This window comes from Schistocerca cancellata, chromosome 2 (assembly GCF_023864275.1).
Source record: "Schistocerca cancellata isolate TAMUIC-IGC-003103 chromosome 2, iqSchCanc2.1, whole genome shotgun sequence".
Taxonomy (NCBI): Eukaryota; Metazoa; Arthropoda; class Insecta; order Orthoptera; family Acrididae; genus Schistocerca; species Schistocerca cancellata.
The window spans coordinates 535,288,026-535,305,108 of NC_064627.1; the positions used below are offsets into that span (position 1 = coordinate 535,288,026).

At 46.3% G+C, this 17,083-nt stretch overlaps 10 non-coding genes across 10 annotated transcripts; all 10 read left to right on the plus strand.

Moving 5' to 3' along the window:
• Positions 1-402: 402 nt before the first annotated feature.
• Positions 403-484, plus strand: Trnas-gcu (transfer RNA serine (anticodon GCU)). Its single transcript has one exon. It is a non-coding gene; the product is annotated as a tRNA-Ser (tRNA).
• Positions 485-1,240: 756 nt separating this feature from the next.
• On the plus strand, positions 1,241-1,322 carry Trnas-gcu (transfer RNA serine (anticodon GCU)). Its single transcript has one exon. It is a non-coding gene; the product is annotated as a tRNA-Ser (tRNA).
• A 799-nt stretch (positions 1,323-2,121) lies between these two features.
• Trnas-gcu (transfer RNA serine (anticodon GCU)) lies at positions 2,122-2,203 on the plus strand. The gene has a single exon. It is a non-coding gene; the product is annotated as a tRNA-Ser (tRNA).
• A 756-nt stretch (positions 2,204-2,959) lies between these two features.
• Trnas-gcu (transfer RNA serine (anticodon GCU)) lies at positions 2,960-3,041 on the plus strand. The gene has a single exon. It is a non-coding gene; the product is annotated as a tRNA-Ser (tRNA).
• Positions 3,042-3,840: 799 nt separating this feature from the next.
• On the plus strand, positions 3,841-3,922 carry Trnas-gcu (transfer RNA serine (anticodon GCU)). Its single transcript has one exon. It is a non-coding gene; the product is annotated as a tRNA-Ser (tRNA).
• Positions 3,923-4,743: 821 nt separating this feature from the next.
• Trnas-gcu (transfer RNA serine (anticodon GCU)) lies at positions 4,744-4,825 on the plus strand. The gene has a single exon. It is a non-coding gene; the product is annotated as a tRNA-Ser (tRNA).
• A 7,140-nt stretch (positions 4,826-11,965) lies between these two features.
• Trnas-gcu (transfer RNA serine (anticodon GCU)) lies at positions 11,966-12,047 on the plus strand. The gene has a single exon. It is a non-coding gene; the product is annotated as a tRNA-Ser (tRNA).
• Positions 12,048-12,867: 820 nt separating this feature from the next.
• Trnas-gcu (transfer RNA serine (anticodon GCU)) lies at positions 12,868-12,949 on the plus strand. Its single transcript has one exon. It is a non-coding gene; the product is annotated as a tRNA-Ser (tRNA).
• An 821-nt stretch (positions 12,950-13,770) lies between these two features.
• On the plus strand, positions 13,771-13,852 carry Trnas-gcu (transfer RNA serine (anticodon GCU)). The gene has a single exon. It is a non-coding gene; the product is annotated as a tRNA-Ser (tRNA).
• An 830-nt stretch (positions 13,853-14,682) lies between these two features.
• On the plus strand, positions 14,683-14,764 carry Trnas-gcu (transfer RNA serine (anticodon GCU)). Its single transcript has one exon. It is a non-coding gene; the product is annotated as a tRNA-Ser (tRNA).
• Positions 14,765-17,083: the final 2,319 nt, after the last annotated feature.

Here is a 17,083-nt window from a genome sequence, read left to right on the forward strand (position 1 = left end):
TCGGCTATGAAGAACGTGGTTTGCTCTTCGAAAGAAACTTGAAAGCAACATCAGCGATGAGGTCAACGAAGGTGACAAATAAATGTTGCGAATCGAGATAATCGCGTCGTTGCAGTAGTTGTTATACTGAATACACAGGACATTTCTCATTTGCATTAGACAACGCTACACGACGATTCGGTGCTTTTTTCTGCAGTAAGTAAGTGGACCGACTACTTTCCTCCGATCGGATACCGACATGGACGGATGCCATCCTTAAATGATTCACGAGTGGGAGCTTGGTCAGCTGCACTACAGCAGGGCGTTACAGCGTTAACACCAGCCACAGAACGATGCGTTTTCGAATCGATAAACGACGTCTTTCCGTAAGGACTAGCGAGGGACATAGTTTCCGATGCATCAGACGAGGTGGCCGAGTGGTTAAGGCGTTGGACTGCTAATCCAATGTGCTATGCACGCGTGGGTTCGAATCCCATCCTCGTCGAAGAATTTTACGTAAAGCACCCATTTCGGATCACGCCTTCTACATGCGAAACGCCACTCAGTAGTAGCAATGGAACGTGAAGGTGGCAGATAACATGTGTAAGAAATACGAAACTAAACCGCCTACCAATTGGAAGGACACAACATTCGATAGCGTACGTCTTCCGAATCAAACATCACCTCAAGATTTATAAACGAATCGAGGTTTGGCACCATGGCAGTGTTTGGGAACGGTGGTTTCTCACTCATAGTTAAGTGCTTACTTCTCGCAGTCATTTTAACGTATCGAGCCAATAATACCCCCAACTGTAGCACAACCTCCATCGCCAACAGCAGGAGCCTCTGGTCTCACAATTCGGCTATGAAGAACGTGGTTTGCTCTTCGAAAGAAACTTGAAAGCAACATCAGCGATGAGGTCAACGAAGGTGACAAATAAATGTTGCGAATCGAGATAATCGCGTCGTTGCAGTAGTTGTTATACTGAATACACAGGACATTTCTCATTTGCATTAGACAACGCTACACGACGATTCGGTGCTTATTTCTGCAGTAAGTAAGTGGGCCGACTACTTTCCTCCGATCGGATACCGACATGGACGGATGCCATCCTTAAATGATTCACGAGTGGGAGCTTGGTCAGCTGCACTACAGCAGGGCGTTACAGCGTTAACACCAGCCACAGAACGATGCGTTTTCGATTCGATAAACGACGTCTTTCCGTAAGGACTAGCGAGGGACGCAGTTTCCGAAGCATCAGACGAGGTGGCCGAGTGGTTAAGGCGTTGGACTGCTAATCCAATGTGCTCTGCACGCGTGGGTTCGAATCCCATCCTCGTCGAAGAATTTTACGTAAAGCACCCATTTCGGATCACGCCTTCTACATGCGAAACGCCACTCAGTAGTAGCAATGGAACGTGTAGGTGGCAGATAACATGTGTAAGAAATACGAAACTATACCTCCTACAAGTTGGAAGGACACAACATTCGATAGCGTACGTCTTCCGAATCAAACATCACCTCAAGATTTATAAACGAATCGAGGTTTGTCACCATGGCGGTGTTTGGGAACGGTGGTTTCTCACTCATAGTTAAGTGCTTACTTCTCGCAGTCATTTTAACGTATCGAGCCAATAATACCCCCAACTGTAGCAGCTTTTCGTCCGACCGCCATATACGGAAGCGATCTGATAGGGCCTGGCTCCATCGCCAACAGCAGGAGCCTCTGGTCTCACAATTCGGCTATGAAGAACGTGGTTTGCTCTTCGTAAGAAACTTGAAAGCAACATCAGCGATGAGGTCAACGAAGGTGACAAATAAATGTTGCGAATCGAGATAATCGCGTCGTTGCAGTAGTTGTTATACTGAATACACAGGACATTTCTCATTTGCATTAGACAACGCTACACGACGATTCGGTGCTTATTTCTGCAGTAAGTAAGTGGGCCGACTACTTTCCTCCGATCGGATACCGACATGGACGGATGTCATCCTTAAATGATTCACGAGTGGGAGCTTGGTCAGCTGCACTACAGCAGGGCGTTACAGCGTTAACACCAGCCACAGAACGATGCGTTTTCGAATCGATAAACGACGTCTTTCCGTAAGGACTAGCGAGGGACATAGTTTCCGATGCATCAGACGAGGTGGCCGAGTGGTTAAGGCGTTGGACTGCTAATCCAATGTGCTATGCACGCGTGGGTTCGAATCCCATCCTCGTCGAAGAATTTTACGTAAAGCACCCATTCCGGATCACGCCTTCTACATGCGAAACGCCACTCAGTAGTAGCAATGGAACGTGAAGGTGGCAGATAACATGTGTAAGAAATACGAAACTAAACCGCCTACCAATTGGAAGGACACAACATTCGATAGCGTACGTCTTCCGAATCAAACATCACCTCAAGATTTATAAACGAATCGAGGTTTGGCACCATGGCAGTGTTTGGGAACGGTGGTTTCTCACTCATAGTTAAGTGCTTACTTCTCGCAGTCATTTTAACGTATCGAGCCAATAATACCCCCAACTGTAGCACAACCTCCATCGCCAACAGCAGGAGCCTCTGGTCTCACAATTCGGCTACGAAGAACGTGGTTTGCTCTTCGAAAGAAACTTGAAAGCAACATCAGCGATGAGGTCAACGAAGGTGACAAATAAATGTTGCGAATCGAGATAATCGCGTCGTTGCAGTAGTTGTTATACTGAATACACAGGACATTTCTCATTTGCATTAGACAACGCTACACGACGATTCGGTGCTTATTTCTGCAGTAAGTAAGTGGGCCGACTACTTTCCTCCGATCGGATACCGACATGGACGGATGCCATCCTTAAATGATTCACGAGTGGGAGCTTGGTCAGCTGCACTACAGCAGGGCGTTACAGCGTTAACACCAGCCACAGAACGATGCGTTTTCGATTCGATAAACGACGTCTTTCCGTAAGGACTAGCGAGGGACGCAGTTTCCGAAGCATCAGACGAGGTGGCCGAGTGGTTAAGGCGTTGGACTGCTAATCCAATGTGCTCTGCACGCGTGGGTTCGAATCCCATCCTCGTCCAAGAATTTTACGTAAAGCACCCATTTCGGATCACGCCTTCTACATGCGAAACGCCACTCAGTAGTAGCAATGGAACGTGTAGGTGGCAGATAACATGTGTAAGAAATACGAAACTATACCTCCTACAAGTTGGAAGGACACAACATTCGATAGCGTACGTCTTCCGAATCAAACATCACCTCAAGATTTATAAACGAATCGAGGTTTGTCACCATGGCGGTGTTTGGGAACGGTGGTTTCTCACTCATAGTTAAGTGCTTACTTCTCGCAGTCATTTTAACGTATCGAGCCAATAATACCCCCAACTGTAGCAGCTTTTCGTCCGACCGCCATATACGGAAGCGATCTGATAGGGCCTGGCTCCATCGCCAACAGCAGGAGCCTCTGGTCTCACAATTCGGCTATGAAGAACGTGGTTTGCTCTTCGAAAGAAACTTGAAAGCAACATCAGCGATGAGGTCAACGAAGGTGACAAATAAATGTTGCGAATCGAGATAATCGCGTCGTTGCAGTAGTTGTTATACTGAATACACAGGACATTTCTCATTTGCATTAGACAACGCTACACGACGATTCGGTGCTTATTTCTGCAGTAAGTAAGTGGGCCGACTACTTTCCTCCGATCGGATACCGACATGGACGGATGCCATCCTTAAATGATTCACGAGTGGGAGCTTGGTCAGCTGCACTACAGCAGGGCGTTACAGCGTTAACACCAGCCACAGAACGATGCGTTTTCGAATCGATAAACGACGTCTTTCCGTAAGGACTAGCGAGGGACATAGTTTCCGATGCATCAGACGAGGTGGCCGAGTGGTTAAGGCGTTGGACTGCTAATCCGATGTGCTATGCACGCGTGGGTTCGAATCCCATCCTCGTCGAAGAATTTTACGTAAAGCACCCATTTCGGATCACGCCTTCTACATGCGAAACGCCACTCAGTAGTAGCAATGGAACGTGAAGGTGCAGATAACATGTGTAAGAAATACGAAACTAAACCGCCTACCAATTGGAAGGACACAACATTCGATAGCGTACGTCTTCCGAATCAAACATCACCTCAAGATTTATAAACGAATCGAGGTTTGGCACCATGGCGTTGTTTGGGAACGGTGGTTTCTCACTCACAGTTACGTGCTTACTTCTCGCAGTCATTTTAACGTATCGAGCCAATAATACCCCCAACTGTACCACAACTGTCGCCTTTCTACAGTTTGATTTCCGTCCGACCGCCATATACGGAAGCGATCTGATAGGGCCTGGCTCCATCGCCAACAGCAGGAGCCTCTGGTCTCACAATTCGGCTACGAAGAACGTGGTTTGCTCTTCGAAAGAAACTTTTAAGCAACATCAGCGATGAGGTCAACGAAGGTGACAAATAAAGGTTGCGAATCGAGATAATCGCGTCGTTGTAGTGGTTGTTATACTGAATGCACAGGACATTTCTCATTTGCATTAGACAACGCTACACGACGATTCGGTGCTTATTTCTGCAGTAAGTAAGTGGGCCGACTACTTTCCTCCGATCGGATACCGACGTGGACGGATGCCATCATTAAATGATTCACGAGTGGGAGCTCGGTCAGCTGCACTGCAGCAGGGCGTTACAGCGTTAACACCAGCCACAGTACGATGCGTTTTGGAATCGACAAACGACTTCTTTCCGTAAGGACTAGCGAGGGACGCAGTTTCCGATGCTTCAGACGAGGTGGCCGAGTGGTTAAGGCGTTGGACTGCTAATCCAATGTGCTCTGCAAGCGTGGGTTCGAGTCCCATCCTCGTCGAAGAATTTTACGTAAAGCACCCATTTCGGATCACGCCTTCTACATGCGAAACGCCACTCAGTAGTAGCAATGGAACGTGTAGGTGGCAGATAACATCTGTAAGAAATACGAAACTAAACCGCCTACCAATTGGAAGGACACAACATTCGATAGCGTACGTCTTCCGAATCAAACATCACCTCAAGATTTATAAACGAATCGAGGTTTGGCACCATGGCGGTGTTTGGGAACGGTGGTTTCTCACTCTTAGTTAAGTGCTTACTTCTCGCAGACATTTTAACGTATCGAGCCAATAATACCCCCAACTGTAGCACAACTGTCGCCTTTCGACAGTTTTGCTTTCCGTCCGACCGCCATATACGGAAGCGATCTGATAGGGCCTGGCTCCATCGCCAACAGCAGGAGCCTCTGGTCTCACAATTCGGCTACGAAGAACGTGGTTTGCTCTTCGAAAGAAACTTGAAAGCAACATCAGCGATGAGGTCAACGAAGGTGACAAATAAATGTTGCGAATCGAGATAATCGCGTCGTTGCAGTAGTTGTTATACTGAATGCACAGGACATTTCTCATTTGCATTAGACAACGCTACACGATGATTCGGTGCTTATTTCTGCAGTAAGTAAGTGGGCCGACTACTTTCCTCCGATCGGATACCGACGTGGACGGATGCCATCATTAAATGATTCACGAGTGGGAGCTTGGTCAGCTGCACTGCAGCAGGGCGTTACAGCGTTAACACCAGCCACAGTACGATGCGTTTTCGAATCGACAAACGACTTCTTTCCGTAAGGACTAGCGAGGGACGCAATTTCCGATGCATCGGACGAGGTGGCCGAGTGGCATTTCGGCTATAGCTGTCTGCGCCTTAGGACGTGTCCGCCGCTGCTCCGTGTACGTTAGTGGTGACGCCAAGTCCTGAGTTTTAGTTTGTTGCTGTTTGTGAATTTCTGTGTTTCTACGTGACTGGTGTCATTGTGCAAAGTTTCTGTGTGTTTTCGTCCGTTATAACGGTTCTGTTCTGGAGGAATTTCGGTTTATTGCCGGGATCTCCTCGTAACTGACGGAAAATGGCTGGAATTGTCCGGAAGAATACCCTGGTTTTCTCCTTCGAGAAGGATACACGTGCAGTGCAACCTACGGCTTTGGAAACCCATGACTGGCTGACCGACATAATTGGAGTAAGTTCTGATTCCGTACATACCACTCAATTAGATGCTGACAAATACTGTGTTTTTGTCAAATTTTTTAATCCCGTGGATGTTGAGAAGCTGTTGTTGAAGTGGGGTAGTGTTGCTGAATTTGTGCATAGAGATGGGTCTAAAAGTAGTGTTTCGATTTGGAAAGCGGATATCACGTATAAAACTGTAAGAGTGCTAAACATTCCCATTGAATTAGATAATCAGCTGATTAAAGAGGCACTTTCGAAATACGGGGAGATCCAGTCCATTGTCAACGAAAGGTGGTCAAAATTGTATAAATTGCAGTGTTTCAATGGCATACGATCAGTAGAAATGGATGTTAAAGCCAATATACCATCTTTCCTTTCTATTGCTGGTCATAAAGCGCATATCGTCTACTCAGGGCAGGTTCAGACATGTAATATTTGTAACGAAACGGGTCATTTCCGGCAAGACTGTCCCCGCCGTGTCTATGTCCTTCAAAATAGCCTTACGCAGCGTCAGCGCCTTACGCTTAATGATGTTCTGCCTAACAATCATCAACCTCCCCCGGCCAGTAATGATGGAGCTCGTACTTCTGATGTAACTGCCGTAAATGTCGCTGATTTTCCTCCCTTGCATGTAATTACCGATCGCAGTTCTTCTACCCATGAATGCGATCTGCAAACTAAAAAGAGACTCTTAGACACGACTGAAGACTGTTCTGACGATGCTACATCACAGTCCAACCGTATACAAAAGCAATGCAGTGAGGGTGCGGGTGAGGACGTAGACAGTAAACATGTGGCGGTGACGCCGGCAGCAGAGGCCCTCCCGCCGTTAGCTGCTGTTGCCAAAGCGTTAGAAGACATGGACGCGAAACCACTGGCTCCGTTCACGGCGACACAGGAGTCGAGTTCTGCGGAACAGCAAGCGATGAATCGGACTCAGCCTTGCGAATCTCCAGACATACAGCACTTCCTCCCCGTTGCACCGATGGAGGTCGCGGAAGGAACTGAAACTGGAACTAGACTTAACAAACAGGACTGTGTAGAGGCCACTTCCGCCCAATCGGCGCAAGATGCGGATCACTCGAGGTCACACACTGCCCCTGCAGAGGTTCAAAGACGCAGGCTAAAACCTCCACCGAACCTCAAAGCATCTCGTAACGCCGATAAACAAAAACTTGGAAAAGATGATGTGAAAGCCAAAAACGTATCATATGAAATAATTTCTGAAGTATCTCCCGAAAAAAACCCAAAGAAACTTGATGGTGCAAACCCCCACTGTAAAGATAAGTCTGACCCGGTAAAGAATCCGTCATTGAACTGACACAGCCAAGTCTAACTCGAGAAACGATACTGCTAAGTGCCACCATGTTCCTGCACAATTTCGGTGACAACGGGATTACCAATATGCCAAATTCGTAGTTGACTGTTTTTAGTATAATTTTTTTTTCTTCTTTTCTTATATTACCTCCAGGAGTAATTGATACTTTTCTCTGACAGTAGGGATTTTTTTTCCCTATTTTCACAAGGAAGCTACATGTGCCAGGCATACACAATAACAACTATAAACATTAACAGGATTAAGTCAGAACCGAAGATTGCTGCTCTCAAGGATTTCCTTTACGAATCAGGAACTGACATTGCTTTGCTGCAAGAAGTCGCGATGCCTGACCTTAAGAATGCAGGCTATGTAGAAATACTAAATATCTCACTCGAAACAAAAGTGGGGACAGCAATTTTAATCCGGGAAGGGATCCCTGTAACTGATGTCGAGAGACTGGACTCGGGCAGAGCAATCGGACTTAAAGTCTTTGACGTTACTATTATTAACCTGTATGCCCCGTCAGGGACCTCCAATAGACCGGAAAGGGCAAATTTTTTTAGAGAAGAAATAATATATCTATTACGGAAAAACCCGCCACAACTTTTAATTGGCGGCGATTTTAACTGTGTATTAAATAAAAAAGATCAGACTCCCAATTTTAATTGCTGTAACGAGTTGAAGCGGCTAGTTACGGATCTAAAACTCAGGGATACTTGGGAAATTAAATATCCCACTGTTGTTGCATATACGTACATAGCTACAGTCCTGTAGCAGAATTGATAGGATATATGTGTCACAAGGCATGGAAAGATCCTTAGTTAAAGTCGAAACAATTCCTGTATATTTCTCCGACCATTGCAGTATGCTGGCTTCTATCAATTTAAAGGCACAACCAACTCGCCGCTTCAGAAGTCAGTGGAAGCTGAACGTATCTTTGCTACAGGACAATGAGTTAGCCGATGTTGTCAACGAAACGTGGAACATGTGCTTGCGCTCGGTAGATCGCTATGTGACTGTTACGTAGTGGTGGTGCAACAGGGCAAAACCAAAACTGCGGAGCGTTTTAATTCACTACAGTCTCCAACGATCCCGTGAACTCAAGAACACCATAGAATTTTATTATGCAATGTTACGGAACTTGTATGAACAGGCGAGCATTTCCGGAGTTCGTTTGGAAGACATTAAGAAAACTAATGCCAAATTACTCCGCATTAAACAACAACAGCTGGAAGGACTAAAAGTAAAGTCGAAAGCCAAGTCATTATCAGGGGACGAAACTGCTTCCTTGTATCACCTCTTGCGACACGCAAAACATAGGAGTCGAACCTTTCTTGATGAGATCCAGACTCCGACCGGTCTGACCGTTACTTCACAGAAAGAGATCGTCAACGAGGTTTACCAGTATTACCACAATCTATATTCAGCCGGTCAGTTATGCGAAGAATCCTTTGAAGAATTTCTTGGCAGCATAGTTCCTCAGCTGTCAGAAGAGGACAATGAAGGACTTCTTACTGATTTCACTGAGGAGGATGTCCACGAAACCGTCCGCAAGTCTCCTTTAAAAAAGTCACCGGGGCCGGATGGGTTGCCCGTTGAATTTTATCTGCGATACTGGTCACTCATTGGAGCAAAGTTTACTCAAATGGCAAACGAGATTATCCAAGGAAAACCACTACCTGCTGCTATGAAAGAATGCACAATAGTACTAGTTCCAAAGACTACATCGAAGCGAAATCTACACAACTTTCGCCCTATTTCGTTGCTTAACTCCGACTATAAAATCATAGCTAGAATGTTAAATAACAGACTTTCACTTATAGCCAAAAAAATAGTAAGTCAACATCAGTCATGTGTACCTGGCAGAACTATTTTCAAAAGTATTGCGGAATACAGGGATTTAATTGCCATCACCTCTGTGACGAACATCAAATGTGCCATTTGTTTTATTGATTTTCACAAAGCCTTCGACCGTGTGGATCACAGGTTCCTTCTTACAACACTGAGAAAAATCGGCTTTGACGAACGAGCTCTCAGTGTGGTCACGAACGTTGCGTTGGGATTCAGCGCAAGTATCTCTGTCAACTGTCAAAGAACTAAGCAGATCCAGATACGGCGCGGCGTTCCTCAGGGCAGCCCGCTTTCCATGCTTCTATTCGTCTTTTCCTTGGAGCCGCTACTCCGCAGTCTTCACGCCAACCTAACAGGTATTACGTTAGCAGGTCACAAAACGGTCACAAATGCATACGCTGATGATGTAGGCGTCGTATTACGGAACGTCGATGACATTTCCAAATTAGAACTGCTCATTAAAAAGTACTGCAGCGTGTCGGGAGCTACCACCAATGCTAATAAGAGCAGATTTCTCAACCTGCGGGGTTTTCAACACGTAACTGTCACTTGGGCAACACCGGTCACTCAGTGCAAATCACTTGGAACGACTCTGACTACGTGTCCAATAAAAATGGCGGCCATTAATTGGAAAACTACATCCGGATACATTCAAGGAGCCATCAGAGAAAATCTGCACCGAACTTTAAATCAATTTCAGAGAATCCATTTAATTAATAACTGCCTCTTATCAAAAGCTTATTATACGGCGCAACTCTTTCAACTCCCCACCATGATCGCTGGAAAGACAATGTCACTCGTCACTAACTACCTATGGCGAGGTGAAGTGTTTAGAGTCACTGGGAGAACAGCTACCCTAGATCCCAGCAATGGAGGTCTGGGATTAACGGACATTAAGAACAAGGCCTCTGCTCTTTTCCTCAAACGGACCACTAGTCTTCTCAACGAAAACGCCACAAGCATTACAACTAAGTTATTTGAAATTCTTAGACCTGCAAGCCTCCACGCGCCAGTTGATGTGCAAAAAATTAATCCCCTTCTTCGTCATGTGCGTACATTTTTCGTCGATCTGAGTTATATCAATGGCGAACTAACTAATTTGCGGCAGTTAACGGCCCGAGCAATTCTGTGTCTCAGAAAGAAAAATGAAGGGAAGAATAAAATAGAGGCAAAATATCCACATTACGATTGGGCAACTATATGGAAGAACATTAACCTACGTGGTCTCTCCTCCGACGCAAAAACATCATGGTACAAATCGGTGAACAATATAGTTAGCACCAACGAACGTTTGCACCCAATCGGGATTAGCCAAACAAACCTTTGTCTCAAATGTAATCTCCTCGATACAACAGTACACAGATTCACGTGTGCAGGACATCTGCAAAACTGGAAACGGTTGAGAGACCAATTGGCTTTCCTGACAAGATCGTCCACCGAAAATTTTCAGCCTCTGACACTTCTCCGGCCACAGATACTGTATTTCCCTGCCACTAAAAATAACTCAATTCATTGGTTAATGGGAAACTACGTTAGCTATGTCATTAATAACTTAGGGACCGACAATATCATTGATTTTCATATGTACCTGAAAAATGAATATGATAGAGTAGTTAAATATCCAGGCCATAAAACGATGTATGGCAACATGCTCAAAATTGTCTTTGAGCGACTGGGAATCGGATGACAGCGAAGAGCAAACAACAGACTTTCTTTTATACAACAATGATCGGAGAAGCGAAGAACACTACATGATTCAGTTCATCTTAAAATTTTAAGTAGCAACAAATGAAGGGAGTCCCGAATTTTATTTCCCACATTTATTACGACAAGAAATTCATTTATTTAACGATTATCCTGAAAAAAAAATGGTGTAACGGTTAGCACTCTGGACAAAAAAAAAAGGGGGTTAAGGCGTTGGACTGCTAATCCAATGTGCTCTGCACGCGTGGGTTCGAGTCCCATCCTCGTCGAAGAATTTTACGTAAAGCACCCATTCCGGATCACGCCTTCTACATGCGAAACGCCACTCAGTAGTAGCAATGGGACGTGTAGGTGGCAGATAACATGTGTAAGAAATACGAAACTAAACCGCCTACCAATTGGAAGGACACAACATTCGATAGCGTACGTCTTCCGAATCAAACATCACCTCAAGATTTATAAACGAATCGAGGTTTGGCACCATGGCGGTGTTTGGGAACGGTGGTTTCTCACTCACAGTTAAGTGCTTACTTCTCGCACTCATATTAACGTATCGAGCCAATAATACTCCCAACTGCCCAACTGTAGCACATCTGTCGCCTTTCGACAGTTTGCTTTCGGTCCGACCGCCATATACAGAAGCGATCTGATAGGGCCTGGCTCCATCGCCAACAGCAGGTGCCTCTGGTCTCACAATTCGGCTACGAAGAACGTGGTTTGCTCTTCGAAAGAAACTTGAAAGCAACATCAGCGATGAGGTCAACGAAGGTGACAAATAAATGTTGCGAATCGAGATAATCGCGTCGTTGCAGTAGTTGTTATACTGAATGCACAGGACATTTCTCATTTGCATTAGACAACGCTACACGACGATTCAGTGCTTATTTCTGCAGTAAGTAAGTGGGCCGACTACTTTTCACCGATCGCAACCGACGTGGACGGATGCCATCATTAAATGATTCACGAGTGGGAGCTAGGTCAGCTGCACTGCAGCAGTGCGTTACAGCGTTAACACCAGTCACAGTACGATGCGTTTTGGAATCGACAAACGACTTCTTTCCGTAACGACTAGCGAGGGACGCAGTTTCCGATGCTTCAGACGAGGTGGCCGAGTGGTTAAGGCGTTGGACTGCTAATCCAATGTGCTCTGCACGCGTGGCTTTGAATACAATCCTCGTCGAAGAATTTTACGTAAAGCACCCATTCCGGATCACGCCTTCTACATGCGAAACGCCACTCAGTAGTAGCAATGGAACGTGTAGGTGGCAGATAACATGTGTAAGAAATACGAAACTAAACCACCTACCAATTGGAAGGACACAACATTCGATAGCGTACGTCTTCCGAATCAAACATCACCTCAAGATTTATAAACGAATCGAGGTTTGGCACCATGGCGGTGTTTGGGACGGTGGTTTCTCACTCATAGTTAAGTGCTTACTTCTCGCACTCATTTTAACCTATCGAGCCAATAATACCCCCAACTGTAGCACATCTGTCGCCTTTCGACAGTTTGCTTTCGGTCCGACCGCCATATACGGAAGCGATCTGATAGAGCCTGGCTCCATCGCCAACAGCAGGAGCCTCTGACTCACAATTCGGCTACGAAGAACGTGGTTTGCTCTTCGAAAGAAACTTGAAAGCAACATCAGCGATGAGGTCAACGAAGGTGACAAATAAATGTTGCGCATCGAGATAATCGCGTCGTTGCGGTAGTTGTTATACTGAATGCACAGGACATTTCTCATTTGCATTAGACAACGCTACACGACGATTCGGTGCTTATTTCTGCAGTAAGTAAGTGGGCCGACTACTTTCCTCCGATCGGGTACCGACGTGGACGGATGCCATCATTAAATGATTCACGAGTGGGAGCTTGGTCAGCTGCACTGCAGCAGGGCGTTACAGCGTTAACACCAGCCACAGTACGATGCGTTTTTGAATCGACAAACGACTTCTTTCCATAAGGACTAGCGAGGGACGCAGTTTCCGATGCATCAGATGAGGTGGCCGAGTGGTTAAGGCGTTGGACTGCTAATCCAATGTGCTCTGCACGCGTGGGTTCGAGTCCCATCCTACTCAAAGAATTTTACGTAAAGCACCCATTCCGGATCACGCCTTCTACATGCGAAACGCCACTCAGTAGTAGCAATGGAACGTGTAGGTGGCAGATAACATGTGTAAGAAATACGAAACTAAACCGCCTACCAATTGGAAGGACACAACATTCGATAGCGTACGTCTTCCGAATCAAACATCACCTCAAGATTTATAAACGAATCGAGGTTTGGCACCATGGCGGTGTTTGGGAACGGTGGTTTCTCACTCATAGTTAAGTGCTTACTTCTCGCAGTCATTTTAACGTATCGAGCCAATAATACCCCCAACTGTAGCACAACTGTCTCCTTTCGACAGTTTGCTTTTCGTCCGACCGCCATATACAGAAGCGATCTGATAGGGCCTGGCTCCATCGCCAACAGCAGGAGCCTCTGACTCACAATTCGGCTACGAAGAACGTGGTTTGCTCTTCGAAAGAAACTTGAAAGCAACATCAGCGATGAGGTCAACGAAGGTGACAAATAAATGTTGCGCATCGAGATAATCGCGTCGTTGCGGTAGTTGTTATACTGAATGCACAGGACATTTCTCATTTGCATTAGACAACGCTACACGACGATTCGGTGCTTATTTCTGCAGTAAGTAAGTGGGCCGACTACTTTCCTCCGATCGGATACCGACGTGGACGGATGCCATCATTAAATGATTCACGAGTGGGAGCTTGGTCAGCTGCACTGCAGCAGGGCGTTACAGCGTTAACACCAGCCACAGTACGATGCGTTTTTGAATCGACAAACGACTTCTTTCCATAAGGACTAGCGAGGGACGCAGTTTCCGATGCATCAGATGAGGTGGCCGAGTGGTTAAGGCGTTGGACTGCTAATCCAATGTGCTCTGCACGCGTGGGTTCGAGTCCCATCCTACTCGAAGAATTTTACGTAAAGCACCCATTCCGGATCACGCCTTCTACATGCGAAACGCCACTCAGTAGTAGCAATGGAACGTGTAGGTGGCAGATAACATGTGTAAGAAATACGAAACTAAACCACCTACCAATTGGAAGGACACAACATTCGATAGCGTACGTCTTCCGATTCAAACATCACCTCAAGATTTATAAACGAATCGAGGTTTGGCACCATGGCGGTGTTTGGGAACGGTGGTTTCTCACTCATAGTTAAGTGCTTACTTCTCGCACTCATTTTAACGTATCGAGCCAATAATTTTCCCAACTGCCCAACTGTAGCACATCTGTCGCCTTTCGACAGTTTGCTTTCGGTCCGACCGCCATATACAGAAGCGATCTGATAGGGCCTGGCTCCATCGCCAACAGCAGGTGCCTCTGGTCTCACAATTCGGCTATGAAGAACGTGGTTTGCTCTTCGAAAGAAACTTGAAAGCAACATCAGCGATGAGGTCAACGAAGGTGACAAATAAATGTTGCGAATCGAGATAATCGCGTCGTTGCAGTAGTTGTTATACTGAATGCACAGGACATTTCTCATTTGCATTAGACAACGCTACACGACGATTCGGTGCTTATTTCTGCAGTAAGTAAGTGGGCCGACTACTTTCCTCCGATCGGATACCGACGTGGACGGATGCCATCATTAAATGATTCACGAGTGGGAGCTAGGTCAGCTGCACTGCAGCAGGGCGTTACAGCGTTAACACCAGCCACAGTACGATGCGTTTTGGAATCGACAAACGACTTCTTTCCGTAAGGACTAGCGAGGGACGCAGTTTCCGATGCATCAGACGAGGTGGCCGAGTGGTTAAGGCGTTGGACTGCTAATCCAATGTGCTCTGCACGCGTGGGTTCGAATCCCATCCTCGTCGAAGAATTTTACGTAAAGCACCCATTCCGGATCACGCCTTCTACATGCGAAACGCCACTCAGTAGTAGCAATGGAACGTGTAGGTGGCAGATAACATGTGTGAGAAATACGAAACTAAACCACCTACCAATTGGAAGGACACAACATTCGATAGCGTACGTCTTCCGAATCAAAAATCACCTCAAGATTTATAAACGAATCGAGGTTTGGCACCATGGCGGTGTTTGGGAACGGTGGTTTCTCACTCATAGTTAAGTGCTTACTTCTCGCACTCATTTTAACGTATCGAGCCAATAATACCCCCAACTGTAGCACAACTGTCGCCGTCGCCTTTAGACAGTTGCTTTCGGTCCGACCGCCATATACGGAAGCGATCTGATAGGGCCTGGCGGAGGAGAAAGATGTACACGATAATAGAGGGCGACATGCATTGCCCTTGTAGCTACATACCAGCAGTTCCTCGTCGTCTTGGCCATATGGAAATGTCAGGTTTCCATCGTAAGCAATTCTGCAGTATTTTTTGCGCACATTGAATTCAATACCAGGACAGGCAACTTCTTGACATGGTGAAAATTCCTCTAAGTCTATGACGTACGGGCCCTGTAAACAAAATAATTACTCTTGTTAGGCTGTCAGATGATCTAATGGTGGACAGACTTTCAAAATTTACCATAAATATCACTACACAAAATCATATTTCGTAAATAAACCAGACACCGTTATCAGAAATAGCGAAACTGAGCACAGTTAAATTGTGTCTCGTAAGTAATTCAAGAAAGCTTCAGGCTTATTTTGAGTCTGTTCGTTGGTCGCTATATGGAGTTGATGTATGTGGTAGCCATGTACTGAGAAAAGAGAACATTGAAGTGCAGTGTTACGTGCAGTGTAATACTATGCGCGAGTGATTGCTATTTGTAATTATTATCTTTGACGCAGTCTCTGACCTATGTTTTCTCTTTGATGGATGTTATTTGGTGTTATTTTGGTAGTAAAGCAGTTGTATGTGTTACGGTGTCTCTTTATGTTGCAATTAAGTGAGTACAACCAGTCTCGCAACACTGGTGACACCGACGTGATGTCCGACGCTTACCAACGTGAAATTCGACGGTCACTAACGCTCCATATCGTGCCGCGTCGCGTTAAATACGAACATCCGCGTCAGCCGCATCGCGCATCTTCCGTGTTCCATTTCGCCGTAACTCACAATGGCAGACCCACCACCAACTGCAGAAGTGTCTACTGGCACAGTAGACAGTAAAACTGCCATTGTTTTGGCAACAGAATTCCATGCTGCGGTTTGCTCAACTAGAAAGTCAGACGAAACCTCAGACGAAACGAAGTACAGTTATGTAGATGCTGCAGTCGATAAAGATATGGCCACACAAGTACAAGATATTCTGGCGTTACCACCGAGTACTGATCGTTACACAATCATCAAGAACGCTCTGATAACCCGGCTCTCACAGTCCGAGACGAAAAGGTTGGAGAAGATACTCCGCACAGAAGAGCTAGGCGATCGCACGCCATCGTGGCTACTACGCCGACTGCGTACGTTAGCGAGCAGCGTGGTCAGTGATGACATTTTTCAGAATATTTGGCTATCGCGCCTGCCACCCGACTTGCAGAAAATATTGACAGTGTGTGCCGGCGCCCTGGATGCACTCGCGCAAACCGCAGATCGCGTAACGGAAATGTACCCATCCGCATGCGTGGCAGCAGTTCGCTCGCAGCCTCAGACAGATAATACTCTGTCCGCGCTACAAGCACAGGTTGCTCAGCTCACCGTGCAAGTAGCTGCATTACGGACCCAGACTACCAGCCGCTGACCTCGTCGCCACCGATCAGCGGGTATGTGCAGCCGCTCACCTGCGTCAGTAAGAATCTGTTGGTATCACAGACGGTATGGTTCCGAGGCGCGCAGGTGTAAACTGCCGTGTGAACAGGGAAATTTAGCAGGAAGTCAGTGATGATGGCCATTGGCTCTCCAGACGGCAGCTGTTGACTGTTTGTAACGGAATAGCACAAAGTTACAGTATTTGGTAGTCACAGGTGCTGACGTATCAGTCTATCCATCTGCCTGTCTGCCACGTCGCAAATGTGATGACTGCCACTTGGGACTGCGGCGCAAATTTGAATGGCAATTTGTCGTAGCAGATGTGACGCACCCCATACTTGGAGCGGATTTTTTTATCATTTAATGGACTCCTGCCTGACCTTCGTGACCGACGCCTTCTTGACACTACTACCGACCTAACAAGCCAAGCTCGAGTACCTTGTGTGGAAGACACAGCAGTTACTGGTGATTCTCCATTTACAGAGC